Raw genomic sequence first — 20,624 nt, forward strand, 5'->3', positions numbered from 1 at the left:
CACTTGTTTTCTCAGGTAATCCTCCAAAGTCAACACCTCTGGGTAAATGTTTGCTGCCAAAAGAAAAGCAAACAAGTGAAAAAAAAACCCACAATAACCTTCACGCGCTCGGCTTTGCAACATTGTCGACGGAACATTTCCCGTTAAGTCCACCTTAAACTCTCACCTCAATCCTCATAATCCATTTCCAGCCGATTCTGGTTCCCATAAAGTTGAGATAATTGCGCCCTCACAAGTGCCCTTCTGTGGCCATTTCGCGGTTCAGACGGACAGCCCGCACCGAACGATCTTTATGGGCTAATAATTCGGGCCGGTTTTCGGTGAGCGCAGTCAGTCCACTGACCGATATGCACGAAGCGGCAGCGGTCGTATCTTTGGTTCATCTCTCAATTTTTCACTTTTCGATCGCCAAGCCCTCGCGTGAGGGGCGTCGAGGCGATCCGAGGTAATCTTGCGGGCGCTCTCCGTGCGCCGGAATTGTCGGTGGGCAAAGGAAAAGTTATGCTAAATATGTTTTGTGATGTGCTGTGTGCACTTTTCTGCAGTTATGCATTCTTCGGGGGGAGAAGGAAGGAACAAGTTAAGCTAACATTTGCCATTATTATGCCTGGATGCTCCTAGGTGCTCAGAGGAAATAGACTAGGGAGCCACAACACAGACAACAGCTGGAAAATCTCTCGCATAGAAGCTACCCGATGAAGTAGTAAAGTAGATGAACAATAATCACGAATCTGTCCATGAATGGCCCAGGGTAGTGAAAAGTAGAAGGCTAAGAAATGAAGGATGTTCAATTTAGTCTTGATATGTAGACTTCGTTCATGATTATTCAATTTAATATTTTTGCTTAAAATGCAACTTTACTGGCGTAGTATTAACCGCTGGATAAAATCTGCTAAAAAACATTTAAAAAACCGACATTATAACCCACCGATTCCATTTTTTTCAGAGAATGAGAATACCGGGAAACGGATAAAAGTTTCTTCTCGACTTATTTCTTCCAATAAACGAAAGAGTAGTAAGAATAGTTCGAAAATCGAGTCGAAAAAAAAACACGTAATCGATACTTCGGAACCTGAATTACTCATATACAGGGTGCGGCAGCATAACTTCCTTTTTTCAAAACTCAATAAAAACTATTGTATGCATCGGAAAATTTTTATTTATTTTTTATAATGTAGGTACATGTCTAAAGTTTTTATTTACATTGTTTTGAAGATCAAATCTGTTAGGTGATGTCCCCCATTCTCCATACATTGCGTAAACCGATTTCTGGCGTTTGTCATGACTCTTGTTAGCATATCAGGTGTTATGTTGGCAATTTCTTCTTGGTTTTGGTCTTCAAATCTTGTAGGGTTCTCGGACGGTTCACATGAACACGGGATTTCAAAAAACCCTATAGAAAAAAATCACAAGGGGACAGATCGGGAGAGCGTGTCGACCATTCCAAACCGCCTCTAATTGAGATAAGGCGCTCTGGAAAGTGTTCCCTCAAAACAGCCATCGATGCTCTTGAAGTGTGTGCTGTTGCACCGTCTTGTTCGAACCAAGTGTCCCCCAAATCCAAATTTGCTAGCCGTGGGAAAAAAAATTGTAGCATGTTTACATACCGGTCCGAATTCACTGTCATTGTAACCTCATTTTCCTCAAAAAATCAGAGACCAATAATTCCAGCTGAGGAAATTACACACCACACTGTGACTTTGGGTGAATGCAAAGGCTTTTGATGCAATTCTCGAGGGTTGGTGTCAGCCCAGTAGCGCATGTTTTGAAACATTTTGATAACATAAAAATGAGCGCTCTATCATATGTAACAACTTTGTCTAAGACAGTTTTTGTCTAAACAATATATATCTCCCACAAAGTTGTTTTTAGCGCCTTCTATCTGAGTTGCATTAGGGTAACTATGAAAAAACCGTTTTTTTACTCTAATTTTTATATTTAAAATTTTACATCAAAATGGTCTTCGTACGACTTTTAGAGCTTATCAATACCAACTTTTTGCGATGCGGAACATGTCAATATCTTAATCCTGCTCAAAGTGATTGATGGGTTTTCATCCAAAAACTCATGATTTAAATTTTAATTTACTCAAACACAAGAAATTACATAGTTTTCAAAATCACATATTATATAGAGTGAAATCCGTTCTTTCAAATTCCATCAAAAAACATTTTTTATGTTTGCCCCAGAACAGTGTTTGCCAAATGATCCACTCATTGAAAAAATCGCTTTCGTTCGTTCAAATATGATCTTTCAGGAAACATTTCCCCCAGCGGTATTCTATTGTTGTTATGTGCTGCAAATCACGACACAAAAGAGAACGAGACAACTCTGCATCGGCTCGCACTTCATTGCACACCAGCATGCAAGCAAAGCTATCATATACGCTTTCGGTGCAGAAAGCTTATTTTCTTCTTTGCATCTAACATATGCATACCGACATCTCCATGCATCATGAAACAGCAGGATCTTACGGACAACGCAAAGCGAGAGATTCATATTCAGCTAATGTAGCAGATCCTGATTTTTAAGTCTCAGAGAGTGCAAACTATATGATTATTTAGCTCGATAGAGGCTAAGGGAAGGGTAGTCAGATTATATTTTCCATTTTTAACGCCTCTATCCCTTGAAATGTGTATATTCATATAGACCGCATAGTTTTACTAGCAACACCGCTCTCTTTCCCCATTTGTTGCTCTCCGCAAATGGTGACCGAATGATGACGTAATTTTTCTTGTATCATTTATTGCTTTGCACTTGCATGTGCAGTGGGTTTCGCTATAGTAGAGCGGGACGATATATGCGGTTCAAACTTGTATGCAGGCTTCGAAAATGGTATGCGATGTTTGATACAGATCGGATATGCAATCAACAGTCTTCGTTCCTCTCTCAGTTTAATCACTAAATATTACACAAGTGATTACTGACATTCATACAAGTATCTGAATGATCCTCTCATATTTGGTTATATGTTCGTGAGAGTTTACTTGCATGACACATTTTTTTTTTTTTTTTTTTTAATTCGTTTATTTTTACAGGCTCAGTTACTTAAGTTTAAAGGAGCCGAATTCTTAAATATAATTTTAAAACTATATATATAAACAATTTTCTTACATCTATGGTTAGTAAGGTGGAAAACCGATTACTCGCGGTGTACTCGAGTTTAGGAGGGTGACATATTTTTAGGAGAAGGATGGGATATAAGGAAATTGTAACAATGTTGATGAACACTCAATTTATAAATCTATTCGTATATCTATAGTGTATTTACATTTCAACTTATTCTACTATTTATAGCAAGGGGACGAATAACCGCAAAGGAAGGAAAGGAGGGTATAAGGATGTAGGGGCAATCACACACGAAGATCTATAGCTTTAAGGAAAACATATATATGGGACATGTAATCAAGGTCTAACCGAGCCAACACATCTCTCACCGGCACATTGGGCTGTCTTCCTCGGGTCCGAAGGGAGTTTTCTAAATTCGATCTGGCGACCAGATACACCTCGCACAACCAAACAACGTGCTCGATGTCGAGATAACCTTGGCCACAAACGCAGAGATTGCTGCTGGCAAGATTGAAACGGAAGAGTAGTGCATCTAACGAACAGTGATTGGACATGAGTCGGGAGAAGGTGCGAATAAAGTCCCGACTCAAGTCCAGACTTTTGAACCACGGTTTGAGGCTAACCTTAGGGATAATCGAGTGAAACCACCGACCCAATTCATCTTCATTCCACTTGCGTTGCCAGTTAGCGATGGTATTTTTGCGGACTAAAGAATAAAATTCATTGAAGGCGATTTGACGCTGATAAATATCGCCTTCAATTGCACCTACCTTTGCCAATGAGTCAGCCCTCTCATTACCCGGAATGGAGCAATGTGAAGGGACCCAGATAAAGGTAATGACATAACAGCGTCTGGATAAAGCACTCAAAATTTCTCGTATTCTCTCAAGGAAGTACGGCGAGTGCTTTTCCGGCCTCACTGAACGGATAGCTTCGACAGAGCTAAGACTATCCGTTACAATGTAATAGTGTTCAACAGGTCGTGAGGCGACTCTGTCCAGCGCCCAATGAATTGCTGCCAATTCAGCAATATACACTGAGCAAGGATTCTGAAGACTGTGTGAGGTGCTAAAAAATTCGTTGAACACTCCAAATCCTGTGGACTCGTTTATAGTGGACCCATCAGTAAAGTACATATTATCACAATTGATACCCCCATACTTTTCATCGAAGATCGTTGGAGCGATCCTCGATCGTTGGTAATCTGAATATCCATGGATATCTTGCTTCATGGACAGATCAAAATGCACAGAGGAATTGATGTAGTCAGGGAAACAAACACGGTTGGGAATATACGAAGAAGGATCAACCTGCATGGAGATGAATTCATGATATGAACTCATGAATCCGGAGTGAAAATTTAGCTCGATCAGCTGCTCAAAATTTCCGATCACCAATGGGTTCATGACCTTACACCGGATGAAGAACCGAAGAGATAATAAATTGAAGCGATCTTTTAGTGGGAGTAGGCCTGCCAAAACCTCGAGACTCATGGTATGCGTTGAGGGCATACATCCCAACGCGATACGGAGACAAAGATACTGAATTCGCTCGAGTTTAATGAGGTGTGTTTTGGCAGCTGATTGAAAACAGAAACTGCCATACTCCATCACTGAGAGAATAGTTGTTCGATACAACATTATAAGATCTTCTGGGTGGGCTCCCCACCAGGTGCCGGTAATTGTACGGAGAAAGTTTATTCTTTGTTGGCATTTTTTACTCAGATACCTAATATGGGCCCCCCAAGTACATTTGGAGTCGAACCAGACCCCAAGATACTTGAATGACATAGCATGAGTGATCGGTTTACCCAAAAGTTGAAGCTTTGGTTTTGCTGGTCTATGCTTCCTAGAAAAAACCACCATCTCTGTTTTCTCCGTGGAGAATTCGATCCCTAGCCCAATGGCCCAGGTTGAAAAATTGTTCAAAGTATCTTGTAAGGGTCCTTGCAGGTCGGATTCGTTAGATCCTACGACAGACACCACTCCATCATCTGCAAGTTGTCTTAGGCTGCAATTTTGTGTAAGGCAATTGTCGATGTCGCTTACATAGAAGTTGTACAAAAGGGGGCTTAAACATGAGCCCTGGGGGAGGCCCATGTAAGAGACCCGACTTACTGCCGAATCTCCGTGAGAAAAGTTCAAATGTTTCTCACAAAGCAAGTTATATAACATATTATTCAATAGAGGCGGCAGACCCCGAGAGTGTAATTTGTCCGACAAAACCTCTATTGAAACAGAATCGAAGGCCCCCTTTATGTCCAAGAATACTGAAGCCATTTGTTTTTTTTCGGCGTAAGCCATTTGAATTTCTGAAGAAAGCAACGCAAGACAATCATTCGTCCCCTTGCCCCTGCGGAACCCATATTGTGTATCTGAGAGTAGGCCATTCGTTTCAGCCCATCGATCAAGGCGAAACAAGATCATTTTCTCCAACAATTTCCGTATACAAGACAGCATTGCTATTGGGCGGTACGAATTGAAGTCGGACGCGGGTTTTCCGGGTTTTTGAATAGCTATAACTCGTACTTGTCTCCAATCATCTGGAACAATATTATTCTCCAGAAACCGATTGAATAAATTCAACAAGCGATGTTTCGCCACATCAGGGAGGTTTTTCAGCAAGTTGAACTTAATTCTATCCGATCCCGGAGCAGAATTGTTACATGAGAGCAGAGCAAGAGAGAATTCTACCATCGAAAACTCGGAATCAAGATCGCACCTACCTTGTGGTATATCTCGAACAATTTTTTGCACAGGAGCGGAATCAGGACAAACCTTCCGTGCAAAATTAAAAATCCATCGATGTGAATATTCTTCGCTTTCATTCGTTGAAGAGCGATTTCTCATGTTTCGAGCCACTTTCCATAATTTTTTCATTGACGTTTCTCGTGACAAACCTCCCACGAAATTTCGCCAATAAGCACGTTTTTTCCCTTTGATCAAATTTTTGAACTGATTCTCAAGGGCTAAATACATTTGAAAATTTTCAGGGGTTCCACGTTTCCGAAAAGCTTTAAATGCATTCGATTTTTCTACATAAAGCTTGGAACATTGGCTATCCCACCATAGATTGGGAGGCCTTCGGGAAATGGTGGAACCTGGGATGGGTTTCGTTTGAGCGCGAACCGCGCTGTCATAGATCAAACGAGAAAGGAAGTTATACTCCTCCAATGGAGGTAAACCATCTCTGGAATTGATGGCTAGAGCAATCGCGTCCGCATATTTTTTCCAGTCAATGTGTCTTGTGAGGTCATATGCCATGTTTATAGATTCAGAAGAATTCGACCCAATGGTGATAGAAATTTTGATTGGCAAGTGATCACTACCGTTGGGATCCTGGATTACATTCCACTTGCAATCTAACGATAGTGAATTCGAGCAAAGCGAGAGGTCAAGAGCACTTGGGTTAGCAGGAGGTTTAGGTACACGTGTTGTTTCCCCAGTGTTCAAAACGGTCATATTGAAGCTGTTACAAAGGTCATATATCAACAATGAACGATTGTCGTCGTACTGTTCCCCCCAGGCAGTTCCGTGAGAGTTGAAGTCTCCCAAGATCAATCGTGGCTCAGGAAGGAGTGAGCACATGTCATCAAGTTGTTTGCGGCTAACCGCAGCTCTCGGAGGCCAATACAAGCTGACAATACAGAGGTCTTTGCCTCTGATGTTTGCATGACAAGCAACAGCTTCGATCCCTCCAATAGGTGGAAGGTCAATTCTAAAAAATGAGTGGCACTTAATGATCCCCAAAAGCACCCCTCCGTATCTATCATCACGGTCCAAGCGTATAATATTAAAATCGTGGAAAGAGAGATCATCTCGCGAAGAAAGCCAAGTTTCGGACAGAGCAAAAACATCACAATTGTAGTTATGAATTAAAAATTTGAATGTATCCAATTTAGGGATAAGACTACGACAATTCCACTGTAAAACAGTGATATCTCCGACCTCTCTATTTGAATTAGACATCAAGAGAGATAATCATTGCAAGGAGGGGCCATGTTTGCATCAATTGTTGCAAAATTGTCTTTAATACTGGAAGCATTGAGATGACAAGGGTTCTGATGGAGTCGGAAACATTAAAACACTTGAAGATTTGGTCCAAAAGGTCAGACAACTTTATAAATCCCGATTGGGAAGTTGAACTGGACGGAATAACAGGGACAGTTGGGGTTTTTGATGTCCCCTCGAGTGCTGGGCCATTCGAAGGTGAATTATTCCCACGGAAACCAGGAGGAACCTGATTTTGCTTGTCCGCTGCACTCGATTTTTTAGACATGCTAACAAGGGGTATCACCGGAGGGGCTTGTCCTTGAACTTTGGGAGTGGTCACATTTTTGCGCTGGGGATTCCCTTGGAAAATGAACGGTGTGCCCCCGTTAGCTGTGTCCGCTTCTATTTCGTCAACGGGCAACGTGGCGAAGACATTTTGTGTGTTGATTGGTTGTTGTTGTTGGGCCAGTGGAGAAGCGCCCTTTAAAATATCCGCAAAAGTGCGTTTCGAGCGTTCCTTCAAAGAGCGCTTCTGTTTCTCCCAGCGACTCTTGTAATTTTCACAAACTGAGAGCTCGTGTGGGGATCCCCCGCAATATGGACATTTATGCTCAGTCGCACTGCAGGATTTCCCCTCATGTTGCTCTCCGCAAGTGGCACAGCGCTCCTTGTTGGCACAATAATCCGAAGTGTGACCAACTGACTTGCATTTGTTGCAAGTCATGGGCTTTGGCACGAAGAGTCGCACAGGTAGTCTCAATTTGTCCACCATAACGTAGTCAGGGAGGGCGGCACCAGCAAAGGTGACTCGAAACGAGTCGGACGGCGTAAATTTAGTTTGGTCCCCATCATGGGAAAGTTTCCCGAGTTGGCGACAGTCCAAGATTTTCGAGAGTGAAATGTTGATCAGCAACAATCTCGTTTGCGTGTTTCCGTTCATTCACGACAACTCGCAATTTGTTCGGTCTAACCCTGCGAATTTCAGATACAGAAGTGTATCTGGCCAGATCTTTCATGATCTGAATCACGTTAAGGTTTTTTCCTTTCGGTTTTGGCCGGAGGAAAACAACCCAAGGGCCAGTTCCAGGTGCATCTTCTGGATAAACTCTGACACGTGGAGCAGAGACAACAGAGGGGGAAGACGAGGACGAGGACGAGGATGAGGATGAGGACGAGGACGAGGATTGGGTTGGATCGGAAGCATCAGAAGGAGGGAGCGAAATCGATGATGGGAGAGGGGGAGTGGAAGTAACAGTGGGTTGAGAAGGGAGGCTTGCAATTTTCTTAGAGGGGGGCTTGGTAGGATGAGCAGATTCGTCCCCAGAAGAATTATCTTCCTTATGAGGGACTCGTTTATGTTTTTTCCCAGATCTTGTATGAGATTCATTATCGGAGATCTCCATCTCTGGAGATCCTCCACTATTCTCCATTCAAAAAAATGTCTGTCTTATTTCTAAATTATTATTGATTTTAACAATAATCTTAATATATAAGATGTTCCAATAATGCGCTCTACTGCCCTAATCAGGGAGAGACAGAGGCTACGCGCTACGGAGACAACACAATAGCGCAAGAATAGCTTACGCAGCCACGTGATGATGAATCCCGTTTGCGACAGTCACGCGATGGCGTTCCCGTTATGCCGAATCAGTTCAACAGCCGCAATCCGGCTCGCTGCAAGAGAGCTGCTTCCTTTGTTCCTTCGTTCCACTTCACAAATGGTCAGGTCGAAAGCGGACAGCAATGACCTTCACTCGTACGCGGTTCACTCGTACCAATAGCACAATAGCAAAAGTGGCAACGCACAATACCGACACTGAACTTTACTCGTCAAGAGTTGGATAGCGAATGCATGACACATTGTGTATCATTCGATTTTGATCGAAATCCAAACACTGCCCAGAAAGAATGACAAACAAATGAAAAGAGCATGTTTTTTGGGAAGAAATATCAATAACTTTGAGTAAAATTGAGATATTGACAAGTTCTGCATCGAAAAATATTTGTGTTAATAAGCTCAAAAAATCTTTCGAAGACAATTTGCATGTAAAATTTGAAACATAAAAGTTAGAGCAAAAAAGACGGGTGGGTAATGTCGGGGACATAACCGGAGTGACGTAGGACTATACAAAGGGGACAGCTTTTGTTAAATATATATTTTAAATATATTGTTTTATTTTCTTCTCCTACGTGAATACCTACCTATCTACCTGTGAAATGGATTAGTTTACTGTTTACTCTTTATGAATATGTTGATGGTTCTGAAAAGAACCTTTGGTGTTGTGTTTTTGTTATCACTCGATATTCCCATCTTGTTCGGTTAAACCTTCCTGTTTAGCTATTGCGTTTGCCACTCGCCACAGCTTTCACAGTTGGAAAATTTCTTCCCATCCAGCTTGTGACATATTGTTCAGTAAATTACATTTAATGCGACGTGCCGGAGAAACACTTTGCCACTCACTGAAACTAATTGTTGCCTTGATGAGCGCCGAACCGAAGCTGCTCTGTTCTTGATGCGGGTTTTCTGATTGTCATGAGCAGCTTTGCAAGCCAACTCGAGCACTCCGACGGCCGAAGCTCTATAATCGCTGTTAGGTATACTGGTGCTCCGGGACCAATCCGTTCGGCCTAGTTACCCTTGCGGAGCAATCAGTGAATGCGACCAACAGGGAACTGCACACTTGCACGGTTCGAGTGGGACTTTGCCTTTCCCTTAACTTGTCCTCCTTTGTTACGTCCACGATGCCGATGCCGTACAACCACACGGGTTTACGGTTTGAAAGAAAATAAGATATTTTTTTGGGGTCCGCGTGTTTTATACTCTAGCGGTACACACTCACAGAATAGAGACAAATCGGCAGACTCAGCCAGAGGGGCGAGTCCAACGAGACGAACGAATGAGCGTTAAAAGGGAGCGATGGCAAAAAAATACATCATACTGATTTTAACCTCCGACCGAGAAGGTCGATTTTTCTTTCAGCAGCTCGGAGTTTTGGCGTTTCTGGACAGCGGACTGGGACGTTCCCCCTGGCGATTGTGGAAGGAGATTTGTTAGAATAAGTTTTAAGGTGACAGCAGAAGGAGAGCGGGAAAAGGCAATAGCTCGCTTCGACCGTGGAGAGCGGGCGCTCACCGGCTTGCCGGAAAAAGCGCGCGCTTTTTCGGCGTCACCGACGCCACGCCCCCTTTTTCTTTCGGGCAGTGTTGCCAGTTATATTGTAGTGTAGTGAATATTTATTATTAAATAAAATCTAAAAAGAAAAACACGCATACAAGCAAGTGAAGTGACGGAAGCAATTATTATATTAAGTGTGATTTGCAATTTTCCGCACCCATTGGTGGCTTTTCAAAGTGCTTTACTAGAACAAAGTGTAATTTTCTGGGAACATACCCCTTAGTGAATATCTCCCAATAAGGAATTTTAGTGATTTCATATCCGTACCTGCTGACTATAACCTAGGTATAGTCAAGCAGAAGCATGGCTTCAAGTAGCTCCGGGCCTCCGGGAGGCCGGGCTACAAATTTCTATGAGGGCAGGCCCACCGAAGCCACCGCTCCACTATGGGCGGACCCCTCGAACGGTAATCTCCAGATACTGCTTCTGAGAGCCACAGGAGACAAGGTGCTTCCAACAAACCCCTTCACAGTCAGCAATACCATCAAGGCAGTTGTAAAAAAATTCAACAGCGCCAAACCACAGCGAGATGATAAAAAGAAACTCCAGTACATCTTGACAACCAGGGATGAGGATACAGTCGGTAAGTTACTTTCGATTACCAAACTGATTGATAATACTCCTGTAGAAGTGATCTTCCACCCAACTTTAAACCAACGCAAATGCGTTGTGACTTGCCGCGAAGTTATCGACCTTCCGGAATCCGAACTGGTGAAAGAACTCACCGCTCAAGGTGTGATCGGCGTCAAACGCATCACCAGAAAGGACAACAACATTGTTGTGCCAACGGCCACTTTAATATTGACCATTCGCGGAACTGTCGTTCCCAATTTTATTTACTTTGGGTTCATTCGAGCCGGGACTAGAAATTTTTATCCCAATCCCATGCAATGCTACAAGTGCTACAAATTTGGACATACGAACAAGCGATGCAAACGCGAAAATCCGCTTTGCAGAAACTGCGGCCATGAACATCCGGAACAACAAACAGACGCAAACAAAGTATGCGATGCTTCAGCTTTTTGTGTCAACTGCCAAGGGAACCACTCCTCTTCTAGTAGGAATTGTCCCGTATGGCAAACCGAAAATAAAATCACCAGAATAAGAATCGACAATGGAATCTCATACAAAGAGGCAAAGGAACAGCTGCAACTTCAAAACAATGCTCCAACATTCGCAAGTGTTCTGCAAGACAGACTTTCCAACTTGCAAAAGCCAGCACCCAGCTGCAACTGCAAATGTAACTGCGCCTCGGCCGCTTCGGCCACTTCTAGTCGCGAAAGCACCCCCCCAATTGACACTACATTCGATACAACCATGACAGATTCAACAACTGGTAGTTCATCAACTGAATCCGAAAGCGAATCAGTCATTTCTATGGACACGTCTGATGTTCCAAACAAAAACAAAAACAAAAGAAAAATAACTAAAGGATCATCCTCAGAGTCAGATCAAAAATCTGAAGATGAGACCCAAACAAACAAGGACAAGAAAAGAAATAAGAATGAACAAAGACAGACACCAACAACAAATAACAATACAACCCCAACAGAAAACAACAACAACAACACACATCAAACAAAAAACAACAATAACAACAACAGCAACGCACATTCAACAAAAAACAACACAAACACAACAAACACTCCAAAGACTTCTACACCAAACAAAAACAACACCAATACCTCAAAGAAAGCTTCTCTTTCCAAGGGTAAAGGACCATCGAACTAATTCTCTTTGAATAGTTCAAACATACACACAATTAAGACTTAGGAATTAGAGTTAAAAACACCAACACATTCACTCCAACACAGAAATTCGGGATACAATGGAACATCAGAAGTATCCGACGAAATATTCTAGAACTGAAAATGCTTATTTCAAACTCTAATCCCACAGTCATAGCCCTTCAAGAAACTATGACTCCAAACAACTTCGATAAACACTTCATCTCAAAATATATCACATATTTCAAAGAGGGTCCCAACCCCTCAAAAAACGGAGTTGCAATCGCAATCAAAGATGGCACTCCACATGATCTTCTTCCCATTACCACTGATCTTCAGGCAGTGGTAGTGCGCATTAAACACCCCTTTCCAATCACCGTCGTTAGCATCTACATCACTAATGATTCCGATCCGAACACTCTACGCGGCCAACTGGACCATCTGTTCGCCCAACTTCCCGCCCCAATCATGCTTATGGGTGATTTCAACGCCCACTCATACGCCTGGGGAGGTGCATACCTCGATCGAAAAGGATCCATCATTGAGGATTTCATATCCGACCATTCTCTTCTCCTTCTTAACAACGGCCAACACACCAGAATCCATTATTCTGGTACTACTTCAGCCATCGATCTCACTATAGTATCAGACAAACTATCTTCAAAACTTTCTTGGAACATCCACGATGATACTTGCGGAAGCGATCATTTTCCAATCTTCACTTCCTTCGGCCAAACTTCTCCAGAGTTTTCAACAAGGCCAAGATGGAAATTTGAATACGCTGACTGGGCTGGCTATCAGTTTGACATTGAAAACCGCCTCTCCGCTAAACGAGATTGGACAGCCAAGGAATTCTCCAAAGTTGTCCTAGAAGTTGCAATGGTGCACATCCCCAGAACCAGTGGCATCCCTGGCAGGAAATGTGTCCCATGGTGGTCGCCTGAGCTGAAGGCAGCGATCAAAGGTCGACGTAAGGCCCTACGCAAATTAAGAAAGGCCCATCCGGACAGCCCACTGAGACCCACTCTGCTTGCAGAGTTCCAAAGGGCTCGCAAAGAAGCTAAGACTGCTATCAACACAGCCAAGCACAACAGTTGGGTTAAATTCGTCAGCGAAATTAATCCCAACGCGTCAACAAAGGATTTATGGAGTAAGATTGGCAGGCTTCATGGAAAGAAAAGAAGCAAAGAATATAATCTTCTAATTAACGGTCAATACACCAATGACCGGAAAATCATCGCCGAGGCGTTTGGAGATTTCTTTGCTTCCGCCTCCTCCAATCAAAACTACGACCAAACCTTTCTAACCCACAAAACGGAATGCGAAAGAATTCCCATCGATTTTCATACCGATGTGGAATTTGACTTCAACAAAAACCTCTCCCTCAAAGAGCTCGATTGGGTACTGAACAAAGTCAAACAAGGATCCACAGGACCTGATGACATTAGCTACCCTATGCTTAAGAATCTACCCCATCTCGGGAAAAAAGCACTTCTGAAGCTCCTCAACAAAGTCTGGGACAGTGGAACCCTCCCCAGTTGCTGGAAAGAGGGTTTAATGATCTGTATCCCGAAACCAGACATGAACAACCATCTTCTTGACAATTTCCGCCCCATCACTCTCCTAAGTTGTGTTGGGAAAGTCTTGGAAAAAATGGTCAATCGACGCTTAACGACTTTTCTAGAGTCAAATAAGCTGATTGATCCCAGACAATTCGCCTTCCGTGCGGGAAAAGGTACAGAAGATTGCCTTGTAGCAATCGAAAAAATCCTAGACGACGCAACTGAAAAATTACACCACATTGATATTGTTTCCCTGGATTTATCCAAGGCCTTCGATCGGGCATGGAGGTACCCAGTGCTGAAAAGCCTTTTCGACTGGGGGATTCGTGGGAGATTAGGTCTCTTCGTTAAAAGTTTTCTAGAAAACCGGTCTTTCAAAACCGTTATTAACAACCACCAATCTTCTCTAAAAATCCCAGAAAACGGCTTCCCACAAGGCTCAGCACTTTCACCAACCCTCTTCAACATTGCCATGCAATCTCTATTCGAGATTATCCCGGACCATATAAAGGTCATAGTCTATGCAGATGACATCACTCTTATCTCTACGAGCTGCTTCGGCTTAATTCAGAGAAAGAGGCTTCAAAAAACCTTAGACTCCATCCAAAACTGGGCTCTAAAAACAGGTTTTAAAATTTCCCCGGAGAAATCCAAACACATACATATCGGAAAAGCTCTCAGAAGGAGAACCTATCTTCAGCTCAACAAAATCCCGATCCCTACAATGAGGACATTGAAAATACTAGGGGTTACTTTCGACAAGAAACTCAACTTCCTATCACATTCCCAAAAGACCAAAATAGCCACCAGAAAGAAATTGAACATCATCAAGTCTATCGCAGGCAACCTAGCCTCTGGTCATAGAAAGACGTTGCTAAATGTTGTAAATGTTTGGTTGGTCCCACAAATCCTTTACGGAATAGGCACCTTCAGCCGTGGAGGGGACAGGGTGTTAAACACCATTCAACCAATTTACAATAAAGCAATTCGGCTCGCAATTGGCGCTTTTCCCACCAGTCCTACTCTTGCTGTAATGGCAGAAAGTGGGCAACTTCCCTTCACCCACCTGGTAACAAAAGCCATCACGAATAAAGCCATCCGTCACTTGTCACTCCCCGAAAGCGACCACAATGTCCCATTAATACATAGAGCTAAAACATGGTTCAAAAATCTCACGAACAAAGATCTTCCCGATATATGTGAACGTTCATCTGCGACGGGAAGAAATTGGAACGTCAAACCGCCGAACATTAACCTTGAACTTCTCAAGACAGTTCGAGCGGGAGACCCTTCTCCAAAAGTCAAAGCCTGCTTCAATAACCTCGTTGCATCCAATTTTCAAATCAACCACCAGGTATACACAGATGGTTCAGTCAGTGCCGATGGAGTTGGATGTGGAGTCTTTGAGAGTAGATACACTGGTAGCTTTTCTCTTCCACCGCAATGCTCCATCTTCAGTGCGGAAGCTTTCGCCCTTTTAATAGCTACCCAAGAATGCACCCATGAGTTTCTTCCTACCACAATATTCTCAGACTCAGCTAGCTGTCTCCACGATCTTCTGAGTGGAAACAGCAAACACCCATGGATTAAGCAAACAGAAGAGGCTGCTTCAAATAAAAACATCTCCTTCTGCTGGGTTCCTGGTCACTCAGGAATCCGTGGAAACACAGCCGCCGACATACTGGCCGGCAAGGGCAGCAAAATAGATCCCCCAGACATCCCCTGTCCTCCATCTGACATTGTCCGCTGGGTAAAACAGCAAGTCCGTGAAAGCTGGGACATAGGCTGGATAAACAGCCGTCCCACTCATCTTCATAAAATTAAAAATTCCACTCTCCCTTGGGATGACCGCCTCAATAGTAGGGAAAGGCAAGTCCTTACCCGTCTTCGAATTGGGCACACTAACTTCACCCACTCACACTTGTTCTGCAGAGCCGAAAAACCCCAATGTGCTTGCAACGAAGCTCCGGTTTCCGTTACCCATCTTTTACTTGAATGTCAACATACCAAAGATGCTCGAGTCCGACACAACATAGGTCAGAGTCTCCGAGATATCCTCAGTAGAGACGAGACCCAAGAAACCAATTTAATTGCGTTTCTGAAAGAAACCGACTTCTTTGGTAAAATCTAAACCGAAATACTAAATACCTTGGAAAGTGCTTATTAAAGTTCGCCACTTCACAGTCATGTATGCGTGTTTATGTGTGTATACACATGTATGTACGGGTCGGAAGGAAGGTATTCATACATGTATATACACGCATTCAATAATATTAAATAACAAATAATATAATATATACTTTCATACCCACATCTATCTTCTATCCATTACATTATACTTTAATCAACTTCCTATTCCTACAGCCACACTCACCAAGGAGAATAAATTCATTAAATAAACCTCTCCATTTTTCAGCTATACTGTATACCATTAAATTCAAAACCACTATATTTTATTATCTATTCAAACTGTATTTCATTTCATTTCACCCCACCCCACACCTACTCCTCCCCTCTTTCCTTCCCATACCACTCCCACCCCCTCCCAATCCACTAATCCCACCCAAATCCTTTCCACTCCTTTCCTTCCTATCCTCCTGAGAGGGGCCGTTTTGTTTTTTGGCTTTGGAACACGCCTTTCGCTAGGTCACTTGTGCTTCGTTACTGCTTTGGTCCTCGGATCAGTAAATTTTTACTTTTCTTTACAGCATATATTAAATATCTTATGAAGCATAGGATCCCTTCCTACCTTCTTCTTTAACCGAGAGTCGAGCGGACAGGTCTGATGAGTGATTTTGTTGGTTTCCCTTTCGCCAGTCCCCTCTGGACTGGTTTTATTGTGGCTCTTCACTGGGCTGGAGGCGAATGAACTGCAAAGTTTAAAGCCTCTTAAAAACAAAGAAACGAAACGAAAAATACATTCATTACGATTTGTTCGCTCGTTGGATTCACATGCAGGCTAAAAAGGGTCCTTTTCAGGATCACAAAATTATTTTCAATCTAAAGAGTTTATTGTTTTGTTATTACTCGATATCCCCACCTTGTTCGGCTAAACCTTTCTGTTTAGCGATTGCATTTGCCACTCGCCACAGCTTCCACAGTTGGAAAATTTCTTCCCATCCCGCTTTGTGACATGTTGTACAGTAAATTACATTCAATGCGACGTGCCGAAGCGCCACTCAGTGTCGCATTGGAGGCGATTTTAACCTGTAATTGAACATTTGCGATGACAGTGGTACAGTGTCGACTTTCAATGTGGGGTCATAATTTGGATCTCTATGTTTACGAAAATGTCCAACTAAATAAGTCGCATTACATGTCCGTCCAATTAGCTAAATGTCGAACTAATTGTAAATTACTGTACTTTCATTCTGGAAACAATTTAAGAATTGGTGAAAATTGAATAATCAGGAAAGTCCCCAACTATCAATAAGTTCAGAACAACTGCCAAATTCACATACTCATGAGATCCTGGCAAACAAATTATGAAAAAAAAAATTTTTGTTTTATTATTATTTTGGATAATGTTTTAGAAAGCATTGAACTGTATTTCCTAAACTCTTTTTTGGAAGGTTTAATGGCCCTGAAAAGCGCCTTGTTTTATGGAATGGTTCAAATTTAGAAAACTTAGTACTCGTGGTTTTGAAAAAAAACCATTTCGAACGCCCTCGATGCCGCCTTGTTCTGGATTTGCCACCAAAGCAGTTTGTATAAAGAACAAACTTTGTTCTTCTGCTACCTGCTGCCGTTTTGCGATTGCGTTTGCCATTCGCCACTCGCTGCAACTGCCTGTTGTTGTCTTGATGTCCACCGAACTGAATGTGTTCTGTTCTGAATGCGGTTTTTCTTATCGTCGCGAGCAGCTTTGCCAGCTTACTCGATCACTTCGGCGGCCGAAACTATATAGCGCCGGCTAGGTGGACTGGTGCACTGGTACTAACGCGCTCGGACTAGCTACCCTTACGGGGAACTCCAGATCAACACGGTTCGAGCGGGATTTTGCCTTTCCCTTCACTTTTCCTCCTTTACCATGTCCAGACATGGCTGCTTGGGTTGGTTTGTTGATGTGTTGTGATGCGAACCGATGTGGTGTACGGTTTGAATGAGAATGATCGTTACGGAAGGAAGGAAGGTCTTGTATTATAGAGACTTTAAACTTTTGCAGTTCATTCGTCTCTAGCCTTGAGAAAGGCCCTTTGAAAACTCTACTCTATTTACTCCAGCGCTACCACCTCCACCCTCTTGCCTTGAGAAAGGCACTCGATCCCTCGCCGTCCAGCTCGTCCAGCAACGATGTTGTCCAGTCGGTGTCCACACAAAGAATGATCGTTACGGCAGCGGAGCGGGGATTTTTAAGCTGACTGGCTGGCTCGAGAATTACGCATGTGTGAGACTGCGACCAATGTTTCGTTCATTTTTTTCTTTTTCCTTTCCAATCGTGCTTCATTCTATTTCGCTGCTGCTCTGGTTGCCCGTTTTGGTCGGTACGATTTCAGGAGCACAAAATGGACCAATCAAAAATGGGCACATAGTGCATTTTGACAATGCTTGATATTTCACAATTATTCAATTATTTATCTCAAGAAAAATGAAATGTTATTCGTTATTCGTCCTATCAATTGATGCAAAAACCTTTGCGATCTATTGAGAAATGCTCGAGTTATAAGCGTTCCAAATCTTGCATTTTTTCCTACTTGTTCAGTACCTAGATTTCCATTTCACCCCCTATATCTTCCGGTTAGACGTAGTCCTACGTCAAAACAGTTTTTTTCATGGTGACGTAACTTAGAAAAATGGCGCTATATCGGTTATTTTAAGAGGTAGAGAAAAACTTTGTTCTACAAAGATGTCTCAAATAATTGGAGCTACAACATTGTCGAACTATATTTACCTCTATCTATAAAGATAAGAAAGTTGTTTTTTTTATTTCATCGACAATTTTGGTCACCCTATTTTTGACAACATAAAACTGAGCGCTTTATCATGAGTAACAACTTTGTCTGAGACAGTTTTTGTCTAGAGAATAACTGTCGAGCTCTAAATGCTAATTTCCACTTAAATGCATCTCCTGGACCATTGTGCATTGTCATGTACAGGGTCTTTCAGAATATACGCTAACACAAAAAGATCGAATAGCTCTTTATAAAAATTACTCGTTCAGTCTGATCGGATGGTTTTTAGTGTCAAGATGTACAACGTGTATTTTTAGTGAAATCGTATTACTCGAGCAACCGAAGCCTTAATGAAACTTTGTCCTCTTATGGTAAGAATTTCAACATTTCTCGGTGTCGATTATTTCCTCTGGGGGTACGCGAAGGACCGTTGCTATGTTAATAAGCCACAAAATTTGGAGGAACTTAAAGAAGAAATAACTCGGATTTTCAACAGCATCGAAATCGTAATGTTAGAGTAGTGCATGAAGAATTTTGTTCACCGTTTAAAACGCGTTATCGAGAAAAGGGGTGGTCTTAATGATTCAGTGGTTCAAACTCGAAATCGTACCCCATAATGCTGATCTTTTTTCACTACTTTTGAAAGTCGAAAACAAGCTCCCGAAAATTTCTATTTATTTAATGATACACTGCGTTTCACAACTATAGAACCACTCATTTTTTCTGAGTTTCCAGAGATACGTAAGAATTTGGTTGAATTGAAGTATGTAGTGTTGGATATAATAACTATCTTCATTTAAAAGAATGGCCATTTGAACTTTGTTGTTGTGTTCAGGCGCGAAACAAAAACTAAAATTCCAGTGTTCCATAAATATAGAACCAGATGGAAAAACTCTCATTCCTTTACAAAATTAACATCAATTTCACATGGTTTACAATAGGTTTCTAATTCGTAGGTCATCTCTAGTTCTCAATCAGTTCAAATAACCCATTCGGGGTGGTTTTTACCAAGTTGCGCCATGTTGCGTAGCTCGTTCTACGCAGAGGATACTGCTCGTTTAAGCTCTTCAAATCATACTCCTTGTAAGCTGCATCTACTATTCGTACGATCACTCCTCATAAGTTCTTGATAGGGTTTTGATCTGGTAAAAAAGCTGACCAGTCCGGAATCTGAAGCCCCTATTGATTAAACCATGTCATGGCCTTCCGGATTTTATGAATTGATGCCAAATTACCCAATTAATACGGTGTTTTTGATGGCAAAACCAGTGGTAAACTATTCTGAAGTACTTCATTGCACTTCTGACTGTACATTGGTGTTGATGGAAAGCTATCTAGACTAAAAGCTAGACTTTTGAATGAAGATAGTTGTTATATCCTACACTATATACTTCAATTCAACCGACTTCTTACATATCTCTGGAAACTTATAAAGAAATGAGTGGTTCTATAGTTGTGAAACGCAGTGTATTTACATAATTTTAAACTTTTAAACTTTCAGCTTTTGAAATATTTTACGAATATATTGTTATCTTGATGTGTGTAGATGTAATGAATAATAATATCGAGAAGAAATAAAAAACCTATTTCTTTCAGTTTTTTCAAAGATTTTATGGACTAACATATTTTTCACCAACCACCTAATTAGCATATTCAATCTACCTCATCAACCAGCTTTCAGTTGGTTCCTATGTCTTTCATGTAGGACCTTTCCATACAGATATATTTTTGTCTGAATGAAAAATTTCCTTTTTGTCTATAATGTTGAATGATTCAACAAACAATGATCGCACCGCAAACCGAAAGGTACTTTTGAAAACATAAATAAATTCTGTACAAGTTCAGTTTGATGCTTTGAAGAAAACTAATTTATTCTATTGTTTGCATCAATTTCCAAAAAGTACTAAAAACAGGGCTTTAGAAAATCATCTGCAAATTTCAAATTATTGCAGGAAAATTTTGATACTAGTGTATCTCTAAAACACATGTCAATTGTTACGCCACAATCATTCAAATTATTTGTAAAGCCTAAAGTTGTCTTTTCGATGTTGTTTCTCTTTAGTGTATAAGTCCATTTTGTTTAGTTTAGTTAAAAACTAATTTTAATTTAATGACAATAAACAGTCATTAAATTAAAATTTGTTTTGCCATAAAATAATTGTGCAACCTACTAACCCACGATTGTGTCACATTTACCCGAAACCCAC

The sequence above is a fragment of the Toxorhynchites rutilus genome, chromosome 3 (assembly GCF_029784135.1).
Source record: "Toxorhynchites rutilus septentrionalis strain SRP chromosome 3, ASM2978413v1, whole genome shotgun sequence".
NCBI classification, from domain to species: Eukaryota; Metazoa; Arthropoda; class Insecta; order Diptera; family Culicidae; genus Toxorhynchites; species Toxorhynchites rutilus.